The sequence below is a fragment of the Panthera uncia genome (genome assembly GCF_023721935.1).
Source record: "Panthera uncia isolate 11264 chromosome E2 unlocalized genomic scaffold, Puncia_PCG_1.0 HiC_scaffold_19, whole genome shotgun sequence".
NCBI lineage: Eukaryota > Metazoa > Chordata > Mammalia > Carnivora > Felidae > Panthera > Panthera uncia.
The window spans coordinates 30,918,691-30,929,653 of NW_026057588.1; the positions used below are offsets into that span (position 1 = coordinate 30,918,691).

Below are 10,963 nucleotides of genomic sequence, written 5' to 3' on the forward strand. Positions count from 1 at the left end.
GATGCATGGCAATATGTGTTTGAGTGTAAGACATTGTGAGTATTACCCTCTTAGGTGCTGAGTATTTCTGTATTTCTTTAAATATTCTTGAGTTTTATTTCATAACAATAAAATTCCTTGGAAACTATGTGATAATTTTGGATTTTGCTTGTTGGGTAGGATCAATGTAGCATTTAGTCTGAAACTGATTATTCTCCACTTCTGCGGCAAGACCCTTCTGAGTACCCTCTCAAATACCCCATGAATTATGAGATGTTCTGGTCTATCTAACAAGAACAGATCCTGTTATTGGACCTGTGTGAGTGTTGCCACTGTTCCCTCTAATCCTCTGATGGTTCTTTCCCAATCTTAGGTAGTTTCCTCACATACATGTAACAATTAGCAATTTGAATACTCAAGGGGGACTCTGCAGATATCCAGAGTTCTCTCTCTGTGCAGATCTCTCCTTCCAGAATTCTGTCATGAGAACTCTAGTTTCCTTGGTCCTTCTGGATTCTCAACTCCATCTTCTCAACCCAAGGAGTCTGCTGAACTTCACCTGGATTCTCCCTCCCTGTACCACAGCCTCAAAACTCCCTCAAGGCAGTAACCTGTGGAAATCATAGGGTTGCCTCATTTGTTTCCTGTCTCGTGTCCCTCAATACTTGGTGTCCGAGATCTTGAAATACATTCTTGTGCATTCTGTCTGATTTTTTTCTAGTTGTTTCAGTAATAGGCAGTGCCTTCTTGACCAGAAGTAGAACTCTTTACCTGGGTTTCTTGATGTCCCCTGGGGGTTCCAAATGATTCAGAATTTTTTTTTCACCACTGGGAGTGCCTTCTCACACACCTGATATAATGGAATAGGAGGTACATAACATGCCCTTTGAAGTATTTTTTTCAAAGAATGTTTAACCTGAATCTGAGGAATATTGCATCTGAATCAGGGTTGGCCTCATATAAGCCACAACCCCACAACAGAATTTCTTTTGCACCTGAATTCCTCCTGTCTCCAGAGCTCCTGTGTCCAGCTCCTTTCTCTTTATGCCAATCTATACATGAATTTATGTTATTCCTATAATGTCATACACAGGCACTTTGATAAGAACAGTGTGAATCCAGATCCAAGAGGAGGAAGACATATTCCTCCATTGCCTTAAAATGCAGGCTGCTGGTGGAGACATTGATTCATGCATCTCTAAAATATTCAATTATCTTTACCACAGAGAAGTCAGAGCCCAAAGCATAGAGAAAAATCTGTGTTCTTTATTTATATATATATTTTTAAGTTTATTTATTTATTTTGAGAGAGAGAGCAAGTTGGGGAGGGGCAGAGAGAGAGGACGGGAGAGATTCCCAAGCAGGTTCAACACTGTCAGCACAGAGACTGACATGGGGCTCACACTCACAAACTGTGAGATCATGACCTCAGCTGAAATCCAGAGTTGGATGCTTAACTGAGCCACCCAAGTGCCCCCAAATTTGGACCCTTTAAATTGCGGTATGCTTAAATGACTTACTAGCCGATTCAAGAGCCAGGAATTAGAACCTTTATAAGGTTTTCAATAAGCAGAAAAGTAGAAACAAAAAATAATATCCTAAAATGTAACAATGATTATGATATTTAGAAATTCCTCACAGAAAAGTGATTTTCTCACGATCTGTCAAAATCAGGTTTGATTAGTGATAGGATGCCTAAGGAAGGATCAAGACCCAGAAACTAGATTGAGCTTCTCAAAGTATGATTTTTGTACTATTTACCTCAAAATTTAAAAGATAAATGTTCAAATTCAGGTTTCTAAATCCTGTTTCAGAATAACTAAGTCACAATTTCTAAGGGTGAAGCCCCAGAACCTGCACTTATAATAAGCACTCTTGGTGATTTTTATGCACATTAAAGTTTGAGAATGACTACAGGTAATCCCACTGGAACTAAGCAGGATAACAGATCCACTCAACAGAGACCAAAAGGAAAAACTCCATATATGCAGGCAAGACATGGCGTTAAAGGAATGTGGCAGTAAGCAGATAGCTCATGTAGAACATAATGGGAGTGGGAGAAAGGTCCTACAATGTCAACAGATGGAAACCAAAAGTGGAGAGATGTATTAGGAGCCAGGGATCAGCAATAGGTAAAGTTTCAAACAGACAGATGATAGGCATCAGAGATATAGTAGCTTGTAGTAAGTCATGCAGACTTAAGTTTAGGAATTGGGTTCTAATATCCACAGGGTTGAAGGCATCAAAGTAGAACTCCAATCCCAAAGCAGGCTGAGAAAGAACCTGAAAGAGCCTATTACTGGAACTAGTCACAAGGACCAAGGTTAGAGCCTACTCTGTAGGGCCAGGGTCAGCTCACAGAAGGACCAGCACAGAGACTGATTTGATGCTCAGCCACCAAGCAGTGTATCTAGGGGTTCTTAAATTTCCTTGCTCATGGCCTGGAGCAGTCCAGGATCCACCACAAGAGTTATCTTGCTCCAGGGAGGTAAGTGGCCCCATGGAAAGGACTTATGTGACTCAATTTCCCATTCCCTACTTGAATTCTGATGTTGTCACAGGAGTGATAGTGGTTTTCCTCAGTAGTTATAATGCTGGCAGCTAGCAGGGAAAGAGGCTGATTCCTAACTAGAATAGCTCCCTAAGGGGAGAACTGAATTCTGGAGCCAACAGCAAGTTGTCTTCACCCCCCAAAAATTCTGAAATGTCATAGCCTAGTCACTCCAGGGTAGAGAACCCAGGTGTTCTCTGTTCAATTCCACTTTTCTTCAACATAGCAGATGAGTTTTGTAGTGAAAGAAAAACTTTAATTTTTATCTCACTGTTGGATGAACCTATAAATCCTTGGTTCTTTCAAGCTTAGAACTGGTATCTCTGAAGTTGTGAAAGCTTATGCTGAACCCCTCTATTCCCTTGATGAAACCCAGCAAACAGGCAGGGAGCAACTAGTAGTCACTAACCAAATGCTTACTAATCTGGCAAATGTATTCTGGGGTATGGGAAGTAAGCGAAGCATTGGGAGAACTATTACAGCCAATGCCAGAGAAAATCACAATGGGAGGACTGAGCAGATCTAGTGGAGGGTGTTGAGATAAGGCCTACCCCTTGTCTGGCTTATCTGCCCTTTGGTTACTTACCACTGACTGTGTCACTCCTGGATCTATGGGACTCCCTTGGCTATCCCTCCTGAGCCCTGTGGGATGTTCCCCACTCATCCCATTCACCCACCAAGAAATACTCTCAAAATCAATTGAGTGGTGATTACGAGCCATTATCTGCCTACTGTGCTGAAAGGAATACAAGGCAATCTGGAGAAAACCTTTCACCATTGGCTTAAAAAAATCTCCAGTATATCTGGAAGTGATGTCACTTCTAAGTTGAAAAATCAAAGCCAAGCTACAATCCTTTCATAATATTGGCTTGTTTTGGTTACAAAGTGTTCTATTTCTAAAGAAAATACCATAAGACCTATGAAAGAGTCATTCTTGATGTGAAGGGAGGAAAAGAGAAAAAGGAACCATTTCAACAGTGGAACAGATGGATTCAGAATCAAGGGTTAAACGGATTTGTAACATTCCCTTGCTCCATAGGAGAAGCCTATTGCTCTGCCTCCTATAGTCTCCCTGATGTCACTCTCCAGGATCTCTGTCCACTTAAGTCAGATTTAGAATTGTGTATGTGGAATACAGTAGGTGCCTAAAGTTCAATTCCTTGATTAAGGGAATGAAGGCCTAGAAAAAGAACTAAATTTTCCAAAGTTGGCTGAACCAAGACTAAAAGTTCTGTCTTTTGATTCCCAGTCCAATGTTCTTTCCACTCTGTTGCCTTTCTTGATTTCATTTATTATTTGTGCAAACCTACTGGGACTAAAGCTTTCTAATATTATCCTTTAACAGTTGTACATAATTTACTCCCAATTTCTAGTTGTTATCTTTATGAAAGAGGGCATGTCACAAAACATGGACATAATTTATTCTGTATTAAGAGCTAGGAATTATTTATTGGAATAAATATCATCGGATCACATATTGCTTGGATAAAGTCCACTTATGATGATCAATAATACCTGACAAGGGGTGGGGGAGGATTATTGAGCAAAGTAAAAACTAACTAAAATGTGAATAATACAATTGGTCTAGATGCTACTTAAAAAGAGCAACTTCGATATAATGTTTGAACCACGGATCCTAGGGAAGTAGCATCATATAACATGAAGACTGTCTTGGAACATAGAAAATTGAGGGTGACCATATTGATTACAAAATTTACCAGCTGGTCTTGGGTAAATCACTCGAACTTCTCTAAGCTTAACTTCAGTACGCATAAAATGTAAATAGAAATTTTGGCTATTTCAAAGGGTTGTTAAAAGGATCAAATCAAAAAATGTATGAGAGATTGGTATAATTCAAAGATCAGAGACTATGTGCACCATGATGCCAGGGGACCACATGCATTGCGTTCCACAGTCTACTCCCAACACAAAGCACAGACTCTGTCACATGGTACACACACAGTGCACACATATTATAAAGGCAATGATAGGGGAAGTGTCATTCTTATCACTATTTTCTTGCCAGAGAACTGTTCATGGGGTGGGGGATAAAGCCAAGTGTAGGAGTGGAGCAGGGGTGGGGAAAGTGAAATAGAAGGAAAAATGATTGGCGTCACTTCTTTCCTAGAACAGAGGAGAGGTGGTGGAATCAAAAGAAAGGATGATCAAATTGACCCATTCTTTCCATGCCCCATTTATCCCACCTCTTAATCTCAAATCACACGATTGATTTTTTTTTTTTTTTAAGATTGCTTTTGGGCATCCACCTCATTAATTTTGGTCATTTAAACTACGGCATTCAGTGTTTTTACTGAGATCTCTATATGTCCTCTCTTTGGTGACTGAGAATAACACTGCTTTAAATTTATATTGGATATAAGTAATTCAGCGTTCTCCTCCTCCTTTTTTCTTTCCTCTCCTCTTAGCCCTCTCCAAAAGCTACAGTGGCCATGGGAAGAGGTAGCAGACTGCAGGGACAGCTTGAGAGGAAAATCAATCTAGTTCTTTTCTTTCTACTTCAAGCTCTGAATGAGTCTAGCTAAAAGTCCAATGGGATAGTTGTCTGGCTAAAAATGTGTCTCTTTCTGAATTGCCCATCTTCAATTTTATAGATGCACCCCATCACACACATAGAAATTTCAATAAAATGCTTTTTCTCTGCCACAGAGGTCAAGGTTTTTCAGGCCTTTGGGGAACAGATAACATGCCCAAATGTCAGCTCAACTGAAGACAGTGTTACCCCCCATGGAACACCATGTTCTTGGCATTTGGCAGACTTTGGGAACACCCCAAATCACATGTAGAGGATGCAAACAAGTCACAGAATTAAATCAGTCTAGCCAACCTACTTCTACTCTCACACTACTTCTAATGAACTTGAATTAATTAAAGCCCTCCTCGTCCCCCTACTCATAATTGTCACAGCCAATTCAAACTGATTTTACTGGATTCAGATAAAATTCATCTACTTTTTGCTTTCGCAAATACAACTGACAGGAACAACAACAACAACAAAAATTTCTATTTGTAGAGAGCAATTGATAATTTTTTGGACCTTGAAGCTTACAGAAGACTAATGAGATAATGTCTAAAACGTGTTGGAGCTGCATGCATGAAAGGCCCTATGGAGATAGAAAATACGATAAATAATGCAAGAAACCTTCATGTCAGGAAATCTCCTGTCTTCTGGAGGACTTAGTAAGTATTAAATAAATGCTTTACAAAGACATACCTGATAATCTTATCTGTCAACTTCAGCCGGGGGAGGTTGAAAAGTACTATTATTCTCGGTTCTGAAGAAAGATTTTCCAAGAAAATTCCAACACAGACCACAATTGGTAGGTAAGGCCTTCATATTAAGCCAAGCTTCCAACTTCAATTTCAGCACTTGGTCAATCTTATCAATGTGAAAGCGCTAGTCCTACCCCCTCAAACTTTCCACTCAATCTCAGCCAAATGCATCCCTGGGGGATTCTTTTTCTACCCTAAGTTGAGAAAAATCACAAAGTGCACCCTCTTTGGGGCTCTTGAACCATCAAAGCACACTCAACAAATAATGTTCTCAAGAGTGACCACATAATGGATTTCAATAACTTAAGAGCTCAATTCAATTACCTACAAGTCTTAATCTGCTCCTTCATGCAAGTCCCTTCCTTTAAAAATACACAAAATCTTTATTTCTTCCCATGGCATCTTTTATTCCTAACATTATAAATAAAGAAACTACTTTTTTCATGAACTCAACAAAATAACAAGACACAAAATTTATCAAAGAATTTTCTGATGGATTCTTCAAAAGCATTTGGTATACATTCTCTTCTTATCAGCTCCTAAATGCCAATAAATCTCCCACTTGCTTATTTAAAGTCAGTATCATTTCAGTTTTCAGAACCTTACTTGAAAATAAGCCACTATCATTTTGAACTTAATCTTAAAAATCTTCCCAAGTCATCAAGTCACAAAATTTCTATTCGAAAAAATCAAAAGTTCTCAGCGCTAGGGAGAACTTTGACAAGTGATCTGATTTAACTCTTGCCTATAGATAGGTGAATTTAATTTACAAGCATTAAAACTGATGACCTGTGGACAGTGGACCATGCTTGACCTTCTGGGACATTCACAAAGTGATAAAAGACAACTCTCTCGGCCTCAAAGGAATTTACATGCCAGTGATGTTTCTCAAACTTTGTCAGTATCACTTAGGGGAGGAGATAGGATTATAAAGATGAACATTTCCAGGCTCAATCTCAGACTTACTCATTCAGAAATTTTAGGGATGAGACTCACAAATCCACATTCTTAAAAGCATCCCAGGTAATTCTTAGCACCATTGAACATTTGAGAACCACTGTTCCAACAGGTCTGAGAAATGTGCTCAAAATAATATCAGTCATAGAAGTGTTGAATATGGACTAAATGGTGGTGCGGGCTATCTTCTAGGAAAAGAAACAAAAATTTGATCAGTATCTTCCTTCATTAAAACCAGATATCTACCAGAATATACTCAGTCATCTGTTAGTCTGACCCAGACATTTTTGTAAGTTATATTGACCACTAAGTTATATTGTAAGCTATCAATTTCATAATAGAAACCCTTAGTAAGGAAACTTAAAATCTCTAGTGATCTACCATTCCCCCTAAAACACCAAATTCACCTGACATTTAGTTCGGTTTCATTTAGTTCATGAACCACACGTTTTTAGCTTAGTTTCTTACCATGACAGTAGTATTCAAAAGGGATAGCAATTCTCACGTTTTCCTTTGACAAAAATATTTTTAAAACAATAAACATTTTAGAAGTTGAGGGGCACCTTGGTGGCTTAGTCGGTTGAGCATCCAACTTCAGCTCAGGTCATGATCTTCCAGTTTGTGATTTCCAGCCCCGCATCAAACTGTCTGTTGTCAGCACAGAGTCCACTTTGGATCCTCTGTCTGCTCCCCCACCGCCCCTTCCCCCCCACCTCAAAAATAAATAAAACAGTTTTTAAAAAGTTGAATTCAGAAACATGTGAGATGTCTGAACTTTTAAAAAGTAACCTCCTACCAGAATTAATTGGCACATACAGATTGTATGTATAAGTTCCAACATTTTGTGTACAGAAAAATCATCTGGGGAGTGGCTATCAATATGGAATGCAGAAGAGTCTGACTTGGTAGAAGTAAGGTGGGTAACTGAATTTTTATGTAGCATCCCAGCTAATTCTGACGTGAATGGTTTTGAATAAAACATTCTAGGGATTTTAAGAATCCAAGCTTATACCCATCCAAACCTTCCTTTGAATCAAAATCAATATATTAAACACAAAAGATTGCCAATACATGCATATTTGATTAATTACAAAAGGGAAAAATAGAGAAGTTTGGTTCATCTGATAAGAACGTACATTCTTTAAGTCAAAACTGGAGGATCTTGCATGTATCATAAATTACTGTCCTCCAGAATTAGAAGCCACATGTAGTAAAAAGGCTTAACATAGGCTTTTGCTGTTGTTCCTCTTATAAAACATTCTAATTCATTTTAAAACTCAGGGGTGCTTGGGTGGCTCAGCTGGTTCAGAAGCCAACTTCAGCTCAGGTCATGATCTCATGGTTCAGGAGTTCAAGCCCCTCGTTAGGCTTTGCACTGACAGCGAGAAGCTTGCTTCAGATTCCCTGTCTCCCTGTCTCTCTGCCCCTTTCCCAGAGCGCTCGCGCTCTCTCTCTCTCTCTCTCTCTCTCTCTCTCAAAAACAAAAAAACCAAAACAAACCAAACAAACAAACAACTTAAAATATGTCGAACAGTGTGTGAGAATGGCAAGGCAGACAGTTGACTGAGGACTGGGTAAGTTAACATGATTCTCTGGCCAACAGCAATAATCAGAGAAACATAGTTCTGAGGATCATACAAAATAAGCAAATGAATTTGTCCTTTATCACTCCTGATGTTAGGATTGTAATTTCCCTATTCCCACAGGAATTAACTGTGGACAAATTAAACACTTGTGGTATTATCTAATTACTAATAACTTGCAGAAAACTGAGATGTTCTCATGCTCACTTCTTTTGTTGGGAGGGTGAATATCAGTGGGTTCTGGGGTTGTCAGCATTCTCAGAGTCTAGAAAGTATGCTTTATATGCTTATACAACATGTTATTTCTCAAATAATCCACAAACACATAAAAGGAGCCCTGGTTTATTAGTTAACGATGGTGTAACCTTGAACAAGTTATTCACCCCTTCAGAGGCTCAGTTTTCTCAGCTGTAAAATGGATAGCCAGGCTGATCTGGATTCATACTCTAGGCTCTTTCCACTCTGCCATGACACTCCCAACACCACAGTGTCTAACCGAGGTTTACATGGGAAGATCCTAAGAGCTAATTTTTATTAAAGTGTTCCATGAACTGTAAAGCACTATACAGACACAGTGCATTATTAGTTGCTTTATGAAGCCCAGTTATAAAGATGCAAAGTGACCCAGAGAAAGAAAACAGGGTAGACAAACCTGAAATACAATATCTACAGTACCTAGAACATTACCTGGTGCATGATAGATAAGGTGCTTAATAAGTAAAGAAGTAAAGAAAAACACACACACAAAAACAGGTCTATGCCTTCACCATACTAGGTGTGATACGAAGAAGAAATAAATATAACTAAAATCAAGGATAGTTTGATTCAACCATATAAGCCACAATTCCCCAGTAGCCTAAGATCTCAAAAACTACTTGATATGAAAGAGGATTAAAATATAAGATATGACCCATCATCTTTTAAAAAATGGTTATATTCTTACCTCTTTGGTCGTTCCGATGCAGCCTTGTAGGGATAGCAGAATCTGGGTGAGTTGCTGAAGTTTTTCCCTATATCAGATCTGCATAATCATCTCAGCAACCTGTAGAGGTAATAACAGATTGTATAGAATGTTGGGTACCTTAAGCTCTATTTTGGATCTGGAAGGCTGACTTTTAATGACACACTAATTTTCAGCAAACTAGGTATATCCCTTAAGCTCCCCTCCTCAACAGACACACCAAAGGAGGCTGGGGTCTGGGTAGGCGAAGAAGTTATTTATTTTATAAAACAATTCTTTATGAGTCCTTTGTCAGTTTCCTAGAATACATAAAATGTGATTCAAATTTAAATATTCAAATTGCATTACATACAGCTTTTGACACAGCTATTTATAGAAAGAGACAAATAACACATTAAATTCAAGGGAAAAAATGTTTTCTTCTGGGTGGGCCTTAACTGCCTTCTCCTCCACCCCCATTGCAAATATATTTTTATGCTGGGTAATATTTCCAAAACAGGGGTGCTTTTTTCTGTTGTTGAAATGAAACAAACAAGTTTGCTTTCAGAGCCATAGAAGTGCCCAACTGTTAGAAAAAACATTTTCTGCTGGCCTCTTGCCTGTCCTATCCCCATGCAACCTTTCCTATTGGCCCCTTTTCTCTAGGAGGGCCCCTGAGGCTGTCTGCTGGAACTGTCTGCTGTAAAACCATTTTGTGCAGTGAGAACTAGTCTCTTCAAAATCTCAGAGACCACCCAGAACACGCCTGATTTTTGGCAAATGTGTATGTGTTTCCTCGGTACTTGATTAGCTGTATGCTGAGTAACTGACCTGGGTTTCTGGGTCTTTATTTGAAAAAGAGATGGGAAAGTGTTTTTAAAAAATTGAAGAAAGGAAGAAAATCTCTTCTCTCACCAAAAAGCGACTTAACATTCATTTATTTGTGTTTGGGGGAAGGAGCAGGACAAGGGAATTAAATGCCAAGATTTCAACCAAGCGAAACCGTTCAAAATGAGCACAAGCGTTTAAATTCTGTGTTGAAAGAGCAATGATGTGCTAGAAGCTCATGAAAACCTGTCCCTCCCAACCAAAGGCTTCCCAGAGTGGGACTTGTCTCCTGCGCTGATACCTATGGCGGGGAATCTCAGAGCAGGGTCCGCGAAGGCACAGGGAGGTAGAGGCTCCTAGAGAACAGGCCCTGGCTTTGTCTCATCCTGCTGTGTTCCTCTCCTCACAGCCTCTACTCTCACATACTAGGTGCTCAATTAATGATGGTGGGTCGCAGGAAAAGAACAATCCGCGACCGCCCCCATGCCCCAGGCGAATTCACCGGAACGCGGGTTTACTCCGACCCACTGTCTCCTCGCGTTTGCTGAGGTCACTTGGTCTCGGCTGCCACAGCCCTGACAGCAGAAGAGTAACCACGAAGGCGAGCTGCTGGAGCCAAGATGGAGAGGAAGCGGGAGGACGAGCAGGGCGGCGCGGGGCGCGAGCTGGGGGGCCCACCTGACCGCGGCGCGGGCGGCCCAGTCCCGCGTTCCCATTGACCAGGAGGTCGGCGGAGCCCGCGCGTCGGGCGGGGGCGGAGGCGGGGAGGGGCACCCCGGCGCGCGCCCGGCCCCAGGCTCCGCCCCCGCCAGGCCCCGCACGCTCCCACCGCTG

At 40.4% G+C, this 10,963-nt stretch overlaps 1 long non-coding RNA gene across 1 annotated transcript in view; it reads right to left on the bottom strand.

Annotated features, from left to right (window-relative positions):
• Positions 1-9,401, bottom strand: part of LOC125915957 (uncharacterized) — a 135,185-nt gene extending 125,784 nt beyond the window's left edge. The window contains exon 1 of the long non-coding RNA XR_007455802.1: positions 9,305-9,401. This is a non-coding gene — a long non-coding RNA (uncharacterized LOC125915957). The remainder of the gene's footprint in view (positions 1-9,304) is intronic.
• Positions 9,402-10,963: the final 1,562 nt, after the last annotated feature.